Consider the following 16,190-nt stretch of genomic DNA (forward strand, 5'->3'; position numbering starts at 1 on the left):
TAAGGAGTGCCCATTTGAGCAGAAACAGTAGCAGGACTGGAGGACTTATTTCTCTGGTCTCCATCTCCCCAGAAACAACTTATAAAGGCAAATGTGAGTTGAGTTCTGGGACGCCAGTGACTTCCTAGCAATTTAAGAGGGCAGCTTAGACCTCAGTGTTGACATCGATCACCACAGAGACTCACTGCACCTCAATCCATTATAGTTTACACAGAAAATGCAACTCATACAGAGGTAGAAACAGTTGAAAGTTGGGTGCTAACTCACCCATTGCTCTGTGGTGATATTTCATTTGTGCTCTAATAAATAAAACTTACATAGAGATCAGAGGAAAAAGCCAGCCACTGTATTAAACATAGGATTAAAAGGTGTGTGCTAATCCTAGCATTCAGGAGGCAGAGATTCATCCAGATCTCCATGAGAACAGACTGGGAACAGAGGCCAGGCATGGTGGAACACACCTTAAATTCCAGTGCTAGTTAACCATAGAGGTCTGGAGGTCTGTACAGACAGACAGGAAGTGATGTAGCTGGGCTGAGAGAGGAAGTAGGATAGCAGGACACAGAAAGGCATATAAGTATTAGTATACAGGAAGTAGCTCTCTCTTTGGCTGAAGATTTTCTAGCGGTAAAAACATGGCTGGCTTCTTTCTGCTTCTCTGATCTCTCAATTTTCACCCCAATATCTGGCTCTGGATTTTTTGGGGTTTTTGTTGTTGTTGTTGTTTTTATTAATAAGATCGTTTAGCATTTCATCTTACATCCCTCCCCATCAATTGTTTACTAAAACTCTCCCTGGTGGCTGTCCCGGGTCCCCACAAAGCCCCTTCTTTTACTGGATGATGCCCCCTCCCTCCATCTCATTCTCATAGATTGGTTACTTTCCTTTTCATCCAACAATGAGGACTGTAGGTTGACATATTTAAAATTCAGTAAAATTCATGATTTATGTTACACAGAATTCTCCCACTGTGGCTCTCCTGCTCTCCTACTGAGTCCTGGGGGCAGAGATCTACACAGCCACAGCAATTTCAAATGCTGCCACTCTCCCTTAACCTGAGTAGATTTTTCTATTTTTGCAAAATTGTCTTCTAACACCATTTCTTTTTTTTTTTATTAAAAGATTTTCTATTCATTTTACATATTGACCACAAATTCCCCTGTCCTTCCTCCTCACCCCCTAGCCTTCCCCCTCAACCCACTCCCCATTCCCACCTTCTCCAAGGCAAGGTCTCCCCTGGGGAGTCAGTAGAACTTGATAGATTTAGTTGAGGTAGGGCCAATGCCCTCCTCCCTGCACCAAGGCTGAGCAAAGTGTCTCAGCATAGGCACTAAGTTCCAAAAATCCAGCTCATGCACTAAGGACAGGTCCCAGTCTCACTGCCTGGGGGCCCCCTAAACAGTTCAAGCTAAACAACTGTCTCACTTATCCAGAGGGCCTGGTCCAGTTCCATGAGGGCTCCTCAGCTATTAGATCACACTTCATGTGTTTTCTACTAGTTTGGCTAGTTGTCTCTGTACTTTTTCCAATCATGGTCTCGATATCTTTTGCTCATATGATCCCTCCTCTCTCTCATCGATTGGGCTCCTGGAGCTCTACCTGGGGCTTGGCCATGGATCTCTGCATCTGCTTCCATCAGTTAGTAGATGAAGGCTCTATCATGACAGTTAGGGTGTTTGGCCATCGATCACCAGAGTTGGTCACTCAGGCACTCTCTCGACCATTGCCAGTAGTCTATAGTGGAGTCATCTTTGTGGATTCCTGGAGACCTCTCTAGCACTCTAATTCTTCCTATTCCCATGGTGTAGGAATTATTTATTTATCATGGTATTTATCGTGGTATCTCTTTCCTTGTTCTCCCATTCTGTTCCTGATCCAGCTAGGACCTCCCGCTCCCCTAAGCTCTCTTTCCCTCGACCCTTGCCCTCCATTACCTCCCCTTCACCCCCAGTTTGCTTATGTAGATCTCATCCATTTCTCTGTCGTTGGGCGATCCCTGTGTTTTTCTTAGGGTCCTCTTTACTAGGCAGCCTCCCTGGAGCTGTGAGTTATAGTCTGGTTATCCTTTGCTTTACATCTAGTATCCACTTATGAATGAGTATATACCATGTTTGTCTTTCTGAGTCTGGGTTACCTCACTCAGGATGATATTTTCTAGTTCCATCCATTTGCCTGCAAACCTCATGATGTCATTGCTTTTCCCTGCTGAGTAGTACTCCATTATGTATATGTACCACATTTTCTTTATCCATTCTTCAGTTGAAGGGCATCTAGGTTGTTTCTAGGTTCTGGCTGTTACAAATAGTGTTACTATGAACATAGTTGAGCATGCTAACACTATTTCTTACTGTGAGGTGATTTATTCTAAGAATTGCCTTAAATTTAAGAAAAGAGACTTTTCCACTGGGAATGTACCCCAAAATAACTCTGACTTAAATTAAGTCTATAATGGGATCTGATGCCCTCTTCTGGCATGCAAGCCTACATGCAGACAGAGCCCTCATATATAAAAATTTAAATTAAAAAAAATACAAGATGGGCATGTCAAATTAGCATAAGGTACATTTATAAGAAAAGTCAGAGATTGGACTTTTTAAAAGTTATATTAGCGTTTATTTCTCTCCCCTGACTTGCAGCTTTAAGAAATATAAAATATAAAACATAAATATAATAAAACTGAGAAATCACTAAAATGAAGGGTTTTTTTTAAGTACATGAACAAAATAAAAGCAGGCCTAAACTAATTCAGATTTCTACGATGTGACATAAAACAGCCTCAAGGTATCTAACCCAGGGCAAAGGGGAGGCTGTGGAGAAATGTCTTTCCCCATCAACATACTAAGGTCTCTAAGGGCAAAGACAAGATGTTCTTATCTTTAAATTCTGCAAGGGCATTTTTGCCACAGGAGTCTTCATATGAGTGATTTTTGAACCAGATAGTCTCTGTAAAATATATTCTACACCTGACTACTTGCTATCAATTAAGGACCAAAATTAATTTCAACAAAGGGATTTGTTATTTACAATTAAATCTCAGTCATCCTTTGAGTCATACTATATCTTAATGTAACTGATACTTTCAAAAAACTATAAACTTAAACAACACAAATTTTATAATGACATTACCTCATTCACCATAATTAGGTAAGTATGACTGGGAATATAACTTAGTGGTAAAGTATTTGTTTAAATCCTGCATTCGATTCATAGTATCAAAAGAATTACTAAGTTATATTGACTTCTCGTTATGAACTAAGCAACTGGAAAATCCCTTCTCTGCATTGGGGTTAACCTCCCCCCCAATCCTGATATAAAGGGATTATTATTTCACTCATTTTAAACAGGAAAAGACTGAGATTTGTAGAGATAAAGAATTTTATCCAAAGGTCCATAATTTACAAGTTACTGAGGCCCATGAACTCAGGATGATCTCCCTGACTCCTTATCACTGTGTGAACCTGCCCACGGGCTCCTAGACAGACTGACTTCTGCTGACTTCACCTCCCTGTTTAGAAGTGAGTGTCCTGTGACCCAGTCTCTATAACTCAGAGAATAAAGGAAGATTTCACAAATGTCTTTCCTTTCTTACTTTTTCTCATCAAGATTTATTTTGGTAAAAGGATTCAACACACAGGCACTGGGTACCACTTATTGTGACTCCCCATGGTGCGGCGTTCGAGTTTAAGCATACAAAGCATTCTGTAGTTCGAAGCTTACAATGAGTCAGAAACAAAGTAACAGAAAATTCGAAAAAAAAAAAAAAAAAAAAAAAAAAAAAGTCAGTTTAGTCAGCTACAAATAAATATAAAAACACCTATGTCATGAGACTGTTAAGAACTTCAAATGAGTTCATAGCTGCACAATGCTTAGGCTGTGTGGACTACCCAGTGAGTGCTCAGTAAAAAACTGCCATTGGCCTTCTGTCTCTAAATCAACTCATCTTTCACTGCCACCAATGTGCTTACTGTAGACATTTTCTAGCCACCTATTCCTGTGGTTGTGACTTAACTGACTAGAGACATTATTCCTTACTGCAGAATGCCTCATCCCCAACAAATTGTCTTTCTTCTGCTACTTTAATAGTTACTAGGGATTTAAAAAAAAAAAAATGTGTGAAACTTTCCCAGGTGCCAGAATTTGTTCACATTTTAAACTCAGTCCCTGCTCCGTTCTTACACACAGGGTTTTAAACTAGAACAAAAGTCAATTATACACATTTGGTTTTGACTTTGGTCTAATCTGCATTTATGCAGACATCTGATAAATTAGTACACCAACATGTACATCTTGGTCTTATTTTGTTTTATGCACAGTGCTGGGACCTTGTGTATGCTAGGCAAATACTCTACCACTGAGCCAGAATCCCAAACTTAATACTCCTAAAGTGTGAGTAAAATCATAACACATCATTGTTGTTTTGAACTGGAGGAATAACATTACAAAATGTCTTTTGAACAAGGAGCAAACACATTGTGACTGTAATTCTATCATCAGTAAGTGAAGTCTTTGAAATATCAAAATCATCATTGCTTTTCTAGCTGTCTTATTGCCTGGCTCTCGTTTTTTGCCCAACCCTATCAGCTCTTCCTAGATGCACTCACAGTATCCCACAGAGCTGCTTCATGGTGCTATTAGTCATACACATGTGGCTTCCATCCTAAGTATGTCAGACTGGGGAGAGTCACTGGGACCTGATTTGTCTTTATGTCCTTGGGAACATCTAGTGTGCAGAGCATAAGATACCCTGTACTCTGCAGACCCACCTGCGCTCCAAATACATGCACACACAAACCTCTCCACGCTTTCTGTCGCTGTTCCTTTGGCCTCACATGCCCTCCTACATTCTCTACCAGGTAAAACTTGTTTTGTTTTTTAAGCCCTAGTTCCCATCGCCATTCATACTCCACCCTAGCAATGTTTCATTGCCCATCATGACACGTAAGTGAGCAGCCCATACTGACATTTCTTCCACCCAGTTCTGTGTTCCTTACCTGACTGTGAAATCTTTGAGGGACAGAACTGTATCCTCATCCCTCCATCGCTTACACCTGCCGTGTTAGATCTGGTCACACGGCAGCACTCAGAAACTATGTGTGAAAAGGAACTCTCTGGAAGTTTTAGGACCAAGTTCAGGAGCAAAACTATGTGCTGTGTGTCCTGGCATTGCCCCCCTCCCCAAAGTCAGTTATAAATCCCACTCTTCAAGGCCTCCAGGGAGATGGCTTTGAGTCATTACACAGAAATAGGGTCTACCCTGTTCTACAGGGCTGGCACTGAATAGCCACTTCAGTGATGACACTGAATAACCACTGCAATGCAGAGACCCCAAGGACATTTGGCAGAGAGACATGGCATTGTAATTCTTTTTCCTAGTGAAAATAAAGGGTCGTGTGAAGTCTTTTGTGTACCATTCCCTTTTTATTCTATTGGATGAAAATGGTATCGGTATTATCAGAAGGGGTTCCTCTTAGGCAGGTGCAAGGTTTACTGACTCTCTGCAGGCCTAGGATATGCTCTGTTTAAGATGCATCCTGCACTTCAGTTACACACACATAATTCCTCCTGACCTAGATGGAATGGAAAAGTCATAGCAAACTGAGAATACACATTGGGTCCTGAAGTCAAAGAAGAATTCTAACGGTCTGCACAGGATCTTCATACATAAGAATTTAGAGAACCCCACACACACATTGCACCTCATTTTAAAAAGAAAATAAGCTGTTCTTTCATTTCTTATTACCGTCTAGAGAAGAGCAGCGCCTGAAGGGGGAGGTTGTAATATTGTGAGACACATGTGGAAATCGCTTTCATGACGGTAATTTCCTGAACTGCTTTCAAAGCCCTTCTTTGGCTTAAAGAGTCTGTGGTGCCTTTTTAAGATTTTATGCAAAGAAACTGATCAGTTTCATAAAGTTGTGAAGAAATTAGAAGCCACATTGTGTCACACAGTAGCTCTCTTCTTACAGATGGGCTAAAATTACCCAGCCGGAACTTAACTCTCCAAAAGATATGAAATAGGGCATAGAAGTCACCAAAAAGGGCAGGCATTTGACCCTTGCGCAACTCGTGGCGGCTTACCAACGAAATATCGAGGGGAATTCCCCTGGACTTTCTTGGATACCCCACATCTAACTTAAGTGATTACCTCCGCTTTGATTCAATTAGATCACATTCATCCAATAGAATAAAAAAGGGATTGGTTCAACGTTAATAATTTGCCAGCAAAACCCACTGGCACTCTTTCCAATTCATACCTCTTTTTATCTTAATCTTAAATGGAAGATATACACTAAGGACAATAATTAGAGATTTCACATAGATCTCGATAGAAGCTTCAAGCGCTGAATGAATGAGACAGTGCTACTCTCGTGCCGTGACGCACAATAGGAAGGACCTAAACTCGTATACTTAACTTCATGGGCTGACAAGGCTCTTGCCCTTGAACTATTGTCACGACGCATCGCGTGTAATACATAGCAGATGTGATCATCTACTTCTAATTAATGAGGTCAAGGGGAAAATTTGGAGTGTTATTACTAGGATAGCACTACCCTAGTAGGTATCGCGGATAGTTGTCCTCTCACGCACTATTCTGAGGCTGGGTCTCCTCAACCCACTGCAGTTGCCTCCTATACTGTTGAGACAAGAATGTAGTAAATTGATCCAGTTTCGATAATAGAGCTATCGTTACACTGCCACGTTTGCTTCTCTTTGCATTAAGGAAAGGTTTAGGGCAGCTGAGTAGTGAGTGTCGTACTTGATATCTTTAGAGGGCTGTTCCCACTCACTGAGGGGGGGATGCCGAGTAAAGAATGAATGGAAAAAAGAGAGGGAATGCATTTTAGATGCTGATATGTCCTTGTGACACCAATAGCATTTCCGAAGGCAATGGATACAAAAGTCAATACCAAACCAGAGGCGCCAAATGTATACTATAAGGTACTTTTTTTCATTGAGCCATTAGTTAGAACTTCTGGCTTTTATCATTCACGAGCCTTGGAACCTCATTGGTATGTGTTGCTATCACTATGTGAATACACATACATTCGCTGTTAATTTCGGATATCTGAATCTACTCGAGTAGGAGGTTCCTTTATATTATGCTATTCGGTTTATATATTAAACACTAACTTTCATATGTCTTACCTTAAAGTCCATTTGTTCGATCTTGGTGATTTCTTTGAGGACACAACTCAGGTATTTTTTATGAAGTCTTTCGAGACATTCTACCGGAGAGATGTAGCCTCTGCTTCACGTGTGCTCTGTGGAGGGCAGTGGATTGGTTGAAACCGCGCACTTTTGGTGAGAGAGGATAATAGGGTTTGAGGGAACAACTTGAATCGGTAATCTGTATTTTGTCGAGAAGTCTTACCCTTCCTGAGGCATGTGATTCTGGGTTCAGGCTAGTCAGGTGCCTGTAAGTGCAACCAATCTCTCATGTAAACGAAGGTGGATAGTGACCAGGATTTAAAGATGTATTCTATCAAGTCTTCTCACGAGTGCGATCCCTTTGGACTTTCAAGCACTCCCCAATGTGTCCAAACAGGGTGTATCAAATAATGTGGCGTACAAATCTCTGTGTGGTAATGACACTTGTAGGTGGAGTTATGGAAACTTCGCCTAGGCAACACTCAGAGCGCGAAGAATTGTACGTTGGTGTGTGGCTCCTTTGATGATTCACAGTATACTTACAGAATATAGTTATACGATGTTGCAGAGATGATTTGATCTCTACTCAGCAATAAGGTGAAAACGTGAGATATATAACGAGAGACACAACGTATTTATATAGGGGAGCGGCATGTGAGCAAAGGAACAAGCGGACCAGATCAGCGGAGAATTCTATCGCGTTGAAGTCCCCGAAAAGGCTTTGGATAGTTCTTTAGCATTTAAAATCTGTTTTACTAGTTCATAATAGAGGGAGTGTGCACGCAGAGCAGCAGGTCATGGGAGTCGGGCAGGCAAGCGTCAAAGGGGAATACAATACAGGAGAGATACCTGGAAGAGAGAAGGTGATTAATACCATAGCACCAAAGATATTAGGCAAAGTCTCGCATCCGCAGGGCAGAACAAGGCGTCACATAGGCGCTACGAGCCAGGATTGAGAATATATCGCACCTCGAGAGTGGGTACGAGGATATTAGAAAGGGAGTGTGGATCTTGCTGACTGATCCACTGAGGCTCGAGAGTGCCCAAATTAGCCCTTTGTGAAGTTTAGGAGGGGGACAGCTGTAGAATATAACCACGCACTGGACCACTTCTGCCAGCTACAGTACTGCAAACGGTACAGACATGTCATGCAATTAATCGTCCAAGGAGTCACAACTGTGAGGAAGTGGTAAGGGCTTGCCCTTCAAACACCTGATTACCAGGGCGTCAACAGCTGGAATAAAATTCTACTTTCAATACTAAGGAATAGTACTAATTAGGGGTACTACCGCTACTGAGCTTTGTCACCAAGGCTTCCCTTCAGAGTTATCCGGGAAAAGTCCTCGGGACGTAAAGCCAATTTGCTCGTTATGGGGCTATTTGTCTCGTGAGGAAAGGTGCTCTCAGTCTACAAAAGCAAGAATCCTCCATGATGCTGGCACTGGGGATTTGGTTGGCCAGTGGTAAATATCATGTACAGCACTTGAGAGAGGCCTCACAACTACTCCTGCTGCCCTCACTCTTAAGAATCTCCATCTCTCTCTCGTCCCTCTTCAATCTCGTCAAAAATAATCAGGGTCCAATGTCTACTTCTCGTACTTTCTTACGACACACAACACATCAATTACACTACATCACCAACACGAGACTGGGTGTTAAATCCTGGCCTTTATGAAAAGTTAATAGCAGCTAATGAACGGCTTCTAGTTTAGAATTGATGGAGATACAGCCGAAAACTTCAGTCTCAGATAAAGTCGTGGACTAAGGTTGGATGCTCTGTTTTGAGGGCCTTATGTGGTGAGCCCATACCGCGATCATTCTAGTGCCAAATCGCACATCAACATGTGGAATCGGGTGTTCTCATTGCTTTCTAACCTTATTTACACAGATCTGCTCCGCGTTGGTTTAATTATAGTAAATACCCAGCCTAAACTAACTGAAGTTGGGTGATCAGATTGCGCAAATTGTAATTTTGAACGTACTGTGCTGGCAGATATCTTAAAATAACAATTGCTTAAAGTGAACAATTTTGGCTAAAGATATCGGTCAGGAGAAGGGTCTATAAAATTTAAACCTTTTTTGCTTTATGGCGGGTGGGTAAACTTCTATGCACGAGCACAGTCCCAGTGTAAGACGTATCTGAGTCAGCGCTGATGTTGCTTTCCCAGTCCTCATTAGCGATAAGTTCTCAAGAGGGCTAAGCTCTAAGACCTAACGCTCACAGAGAGTTGTGGCCAAGCACTGAGGGCACTGTGCATTCAATAACTCTTTACACTGCACTTAGAAAATCATCATCCTGATAGAAGATGTGCAGGAACATGTTGAGTGAGGCTACCTCTCGTTAATCTTCATGTGTACCCAGAGGCAGGCATAAGCAGATCTCTATATTCGCTCCTCGTAGACGAGCAGGCCTCTAATCAAGAATCGCGCAGGAGGACTTCCTAGAGACACAGGATACAGCCTACGTCACATGAGTACATCAGGCTACAAGCCCACAAACCTGATACTAGCAGATAATTTTGCAGCCACAACCCTGAGATCACATGTGACTAGCTTAGCCCATGCTCTGAGTGACACAGGCTATATCCTCAAAGCCCACGTCCTGACACTTTCACAGAGCTAGCCCCACTGCTCCTGAGTAGCACTAGAGCTGACAAGCCAACGGACGGACCTGAGCCAACAGCGAGCATATCAGCACGCACGTCCCTGACACTCAGTAAAGCTACAGCCAGCAATGTGGACACTAAGAACACAAGTGCTTACCTAGGCCCACACCTGAGACACAGGCTACAACGCCCACCTCCCCTTGGGGACAAACTGCTCTCAGTCACACCAAGTTATCTAGTCCCTATTCTAACACTGTAGACACCAGGCCTTAAGTGCACCACCCTAGAGACAACCATATTAGTAGCAGGGAAGAAAATTCAGGCTTACGAGCCCTATGGCGCGATGAGGCATCTTTGAGTGCACAGACAAGGGAATGCTAACAGCCTTTAAGTACCAGCATTACAGTGGTTCACACACAGAGTTAACCACAGGAATAGGTGCTTGGCTGAAAACAAGGTCTACAGTTAAGCGCCACCAATTGAGTGTAGGCATGAAGAATGAAGCTATCAATGTTAGAGACAGAAAGGACCAATGGGCAGTTTTTTAACTTTGAGCCTCACTGAGGGTTAAACGTCACAGCCTAAGCATTGAGGCAGCTAAGAACACATTTGAGATTCTTAAAACAGTTCATAAGCTAAGGTAGTTTATTATATTATTAATTGTGTAGTGACTAAAGCACCCACATCCCCGTGAAGCTTACACAGGCTATTTCATCCCTTTACCCCTGAGTTTACATCATGGCTATCTATGCACTCCCTGGTACATCTCATGCTTATTCTATGCCTATCTTCCTGATATCACGAGGCTACAGCAGGCCCACCTGAGAGGCACATGCTATTCCACCCACTCTCCGTGAGACACCTGTCTAAAGCCGCAACTCTGCGCCTTCCTGTACACCTCATGGGAGGCTACAGCTCCACTACCTGGTACCAGGCTGGCTCGAACTCACAGAGATCCCGGCCTGGCTCTGCCATCCCAAAGTGGACCGATGAGCACTATTCAGGCACTAACCGCCCGATCGCGCCCACCCTAGCAGACACAGGCTCAGCCGCACCCGAGACAACAGGCTTCAGCCCATTACCCCTGACACTCAAGGCTACAGCCAATCCCTGAGACAAGATAAACCACCTCTGCTTCCTGAAGCGGCAGTTGAAAAATGGTGCCTGTAATGGGTCTTTTTCAACCACTCTTAAATTCTTTTAAAATTAGCTTCCTGATTTGAGCGCTGCTATGGAGTGTGAGTCAAGTAGATTAAAGTGTTGTGGTGTTGATCGTGCTGCCTCGCTAGTGTGTGTGGGTCTGGTTGTTGTGTGGTGCAACTCTCTCTATCTTTAAATAAACAATCGAGGAACATCTGTAATAGATAGATTTGGCTTGCTTTAGCTTGACTTCTTATGTATTATCTGCTTAGAAATTAAGAACGTGAGGTTTAGGATAAATGGTAGGGAAACCTTAATATATAAGGAGAAAAAATGACGATTCTATTCTGATTTTCTGCTGAGTTATATCACACTGTGGTAAGTGGCTTCACACCGAGAAGACTACTTACATTAGGTTTTCTAACGGGAGTTGAGTCAGGCAGAGTCCCACTTAGCGTCTAGGCGTGGCAGGTTAACAGGGTGAATAGTCGGGTACATGCACACATAATTCATGAGAGTACTAACTCGACTCAGGTAAAATTGTGTCATCGTGAGGTTATATAAATGGTAAGCAGAATATTCTCTTTTATATAAATAACCAAGTTATAATAATAATACACAATTAGTATATTCTCAGTAAATCACACGAGACATATAAGTAAAGAAAATGTCATGTAACCTAAAATTGTAACTAAATGACCCCTAAATAAGACTACAATATAGAGGCGAGGCAGAGAGCGGACGGTTATGACATAGTCTCTCGTGGTGAAAAATTGCATTGCGTATGTGTAAAGTGGTCCTTATATTAGCGACAATATGTTCGAGGCCTTAGTTTCATAACGGAAGCCATACTAGTATTCTATTGGATTATATGATCTGGCAGATAATATAACCCACAGCATTATATCTCTATTTCATTCTTAAATTCCATCCTGAAGTAAGCCAAATCTCAATAAGAACTGTTAATTCATGTCTCACCTGTACCAAAAAATACCATTTGCCAGCTCTTATACATATTTCCGAAGAATGCCGGAGACACTATGCGACGCTAGTTATAGACCCCTGGCTAGCATCTTGACTTTTTGTGCCTATATAGGTTTGTGGTGGTCTCATTAAGGTTGGATAGTCTATCTGAGACTGGACTATAAGCAGGCAGCTGGATTTGAAGCGTGAAGCAGTCTGAAATCATGTATGCGATCTACTATCAAAGGATGACTGGGATTTAATTTGGAATACTAGCAAAAGAATTCTCCCCTGCATGCTTGTATCTAGAGACTCTAATGTTTGGCCTCCCTTATTCGATAGTATCAATTAACAGAAATGAAGGTCTGAGGGTTCGATCTGACTAGCATGAGTAAGTATGTTGTCTAAACGCTGTAACACAGAGATGATTATTTGAAAATAAGACTCTATCCATAGGTTCAAAAATACATATCTCATTTTCTCATATTTTTATATGAAAAAAAACGTTACTTTTCGCGCTACATGTTTTTTTCATTGAGAAAGAGATATGAGAGGAAAAAACAACAACTCTTGTCTCTTCCATTTTTTCTTTTAGCAGAATTGTTAAAGATAAGCATACCATTGTCTTTGGGGCAACATATGAGCACTCCGTTAATTAATAAGTATGATACGTATTCTTCCACCAGGAAGTGTGTGTGGCTTGGTTTGTGTTTTGTGTGTGTGTGTGTGTGTGCACATCACACACATCTGGATTAAGGGGAATGAGGAGAATTGAAGCCGCAGTTGACAACACACGAAGCTTCAGAAGTGCCAAGCTGCTGCACCTGGCATTCATCCTGTGACCAAGGAATTCTGGAACAACACATTTTTAAGAAGTCCATTTTCTCAACACACGTCAGTGTTCTCAGAATGCTCTCGTGGGAGGGCATACAGTAAATCTCTAGGATCACTTACCTTCATATCGTTGTCTCTTCAACTAAATCTACCTCATGCTAAATTCCTGACACTATGCGCGTCATTCACGGTGTATGTGAATCCTATAACTCAGATTATCAATATCCTTGGTTTGCTTGTGTAGAGTTTCAAGTTATCTATGGGAAGTCTTTATGTATAGCTATAATTTGTTTGACTTCCGCCCACTTATCGCTAGGCCATCTTGTAGACATGCTGCATTTTGCACCTGTTATTTATGTTTTTATATACTGTTGGAAATATTAGATTTTTAACTATTTATTATTCTAAAACATGAAGGCAGCAGCATCACAGTGCGTCTCGTCAGAGCCAGTTTATGGCCGTTGTGAGCGTGCATTGTATAGCACCGGAGAAACAGATAAGACGCATTCTTAATGGTAACAAAGTTGGAACATTTCCATTATAGGACAGGAAAAGAGAATTGATATTCATGAAGGGAGTCAAAGAGGTCCAAGCAGTATGTGTTGCTATGGCGCGGTGAGGAATCTGTATTTATATGAGTGTAGCTGGGGATGAGATTAACTTTCTTCCTTTTGACTTTTGTACTTCTATTATCATTTAATAGTTATCTGACTTAACTAAGACAAAGTGCAGGTCTCCATTGCAGGACAATCTCTGCTTAATGCATTAACCTATAGGGAGACATAAAGGCCTTCGTCTTGTCCACCAGTCGTGGAGCTGCTTCAGCAAGGAGGCCAGGATGGAACCATAAATGGCCTATGCGCGATTTAGCCAGACGGTAGTTAGCTCTGGCGGTTGACTGTCTGCAGTCCAGCCCTCTCTTGCAGAGTCAAGATTCCCTCCAGGTATAGACTGCAAGAGAGGGAGAGACACATAGATGTCGAGACTTAACCGAGATTCCAGGCATTTCTCGTATCGCAACTGTTATATCTGATGGAAGGGCCCCTTGATTTTTGTTGGCCACAGCACACCTCGATGCTACGGTTTTCATTAAAAGGGTATGTCTGCCTTAATGGAGAAGGAAGAACGGTAAATATGGGAACAGATGAGTTCAATGTTTTTGGAGTCATCACCCTATTCCCCCCAAAAAAATTATAGTACCATGAGGATATACAGTGCAGGAAATACAATGCACGGACCTGTCTGAGGCATTGTCCAACTTAACGAATAGAAGGAGATCACCTCCGACATTATATGGTTCATTCATGATAATCCATTTATCTTCGGTAATTTGCTTGATCTCACCAGCAATTACCCACTTTCTATACGTAGTATACACGAAGGTCCTTGTCCAAGGAGTCAGCAAGGACACTGCTCTAATGGACTCGGTGCTCATCCAAGTTACAATTGTTTCCTTGAACATGAAGCCAAGCAGGAAAAGGGAAAGAAGTGGATTGTCTTAAATACATTAACTATCAGGTGGCCTAAGAAGTGCTCGATCCATACCCTTCACAGTACCAGTAACCACCGAGTCACTCCTCTCGGGCCTTGAAAAACAATAAATGATGTTAGTTCATTCCAGGAATTCGGCCCTGGTATGGGTTAACTTATTGTGTGAGTAAGTATGTTTCTATTCCAACCAGCTTACAAGCAATGAAAATCCTATGTTCAGTGGTAGGCAGGTGTGCCAGGCAGATAAAGGATGATTGTTATCATAATTGTGGAGAAAAGGAGGGCTGTTAGGTAAGAAAAGAGGTAGATAGTGAGCGCGGCGCACAGAACTCTCTCTCACGTAGTCACCTGGTGAATCGAGGCTCGGTGGAAATGGGAGGACGAGAGACCAGAGCTGCACTAAGCTTTATGATACTGGTCTCCTGAAGGAAGAAGCTATAACACTTTCTCAAATAACATAAGAAGAGATAGCATCGTCTCCTAAGGACATGAATTTAAAAAGTCTATTAAGGAGGGCTCACCACACCAGCTTAGAGCAAGGGAGGACTATTCTTAGCTGAGTTGCAGAAGAAGGCGTGAAACCTAAGAGCGGGGAGAGCTGGACCTGGCTTCTCTAGCTATAGGGGGAAACAGCTCAATTCCTACCAAGGTTGAAGTGAAACCACTCTCACTCTCTAACATCTGACACCATTCGGATAGACTGTGAGCGGATGTTCTAGCGCCTGATCCTAATCAACTTTGGGCCCAGAGCTAGCCAGCGGCTCCAAGTTGTTGCTCCTCTCACACTCTGTCTTGAGAGAGACTTAGACTAAGGATTCAGTAGAGTTCCCGGAGCCATTTTAGCTTTCACAATACGCCACCTAATAAACTAACTTGTTGGATGGGGGTCTACCTCTAGACCACTGAGATATGCCACGCGCTCTATGTAGGTTTAAAACCGGACAGGTTATAGCCAATTGGCGAGCACCAAAGTGGACTTTGTCGGCCATTCCTCTATTCATAAGGACCTGATGAAATAGCTTCTGAGAGACCTAGATCTACTCGAGAAGTGGTTAGTGCTTTGTTTAGTTTCTCTTCCTGTTCTTTTCTATTTCAGGGGCAATAAAATTGCAGAAACACAGATCGGACCACAGAGTTCAAGGAGAAATAAAGAGAGATACACTTAGTGTACCTTGTGGAATGTATGTAAGTATACATATCGGAGAGCAGCATACGTAGGCTTACTGAAGAATGACAGAATTCAGTAAGGAAATCATAGCCCGATCAGGATAAACACTATGAAGTGTAATCTAACATAACCCTGAGCAAGAGAGCGCCTGGACTTCACAGGGGCAAAGCTGTTCAGGGAACTCTGAGGCGAGAATGCCCTCGAGCGCCAATCACGGTAGCATTGCCGACATCAGTATTTGTTCCACAAATGCTGCGCAGGCTTTTACATCCCCATGGTACCTTTAACTTAGCGAAGCGCGGAGTTCTTCTCGGAGCAGGGGCCAAGGACCGACAAAGTGAATGTGACAGGTGTAATGGTGGATGCCCCAGGCGGATTTACAGTTCCTTATTCCTTAATCTCCTCTTGTTAGCAGAGTGCTAGAGTTTAATGAATACATGGATTCAATTAGTAGGCTGCAGAGATACCCAGGGAATCTAGATAGCAGCCAATCAAGCCAGAAGAGCCTTATACGACTCAGCGAGTATTCTTACCACTCTCATGCCTAAGGTACTCTAATTTCCATAAGTGGGCTCACACTTGTTGCGCAAGGGTTCTCTTTGGTCAGGTAAAAAAGTGGGGCAAGAGATGAACATTGATGATAGAATAACCTGAAGATTAACACTAATAATTCTATTGATTCGTCATGGCTTTTCGCCAATTCATGACTCTCTGAGCGATGTAGCCTCAACGTGGTGTGGAGCACTGTCTAGTTTGTGAGGAGGCTTCTGAAGTTTGGGTGCGCACGAGCATTGATAAGCATTCAATGGGAATGGGGGAGTGGGGTTGCATAAACAAAA

General features: G+C 42.5%; 1 long non-coding RNA gene across 1 annotated transcript in view; it reads left to right on the forward strand.

The window, feature by feature from the left end:
- LOC114703688 overlaps positions 1–16,190 on the forward strand; it is an 81,220-nt gene that overhangs the window by 44,304 nt on the left and 20,726 nt on the right. The window lies entirely within an intron of this gene.

This window comes from Peromyscus leucopus, chromosome 10 (genome assembly GCF_004664715.2).
Source record: "Peromyscus leucopus breed LL Stock chromosome 10, UCI_PerLeu_2.1, whole genome shotgun sequence".
NCBI classification, from domain to species: Eukaryota; Metazoa; Chordata; class Mammalia; order Rodentia; family Cricetidae; genus Peromyscus; species Peromyscus leucopus.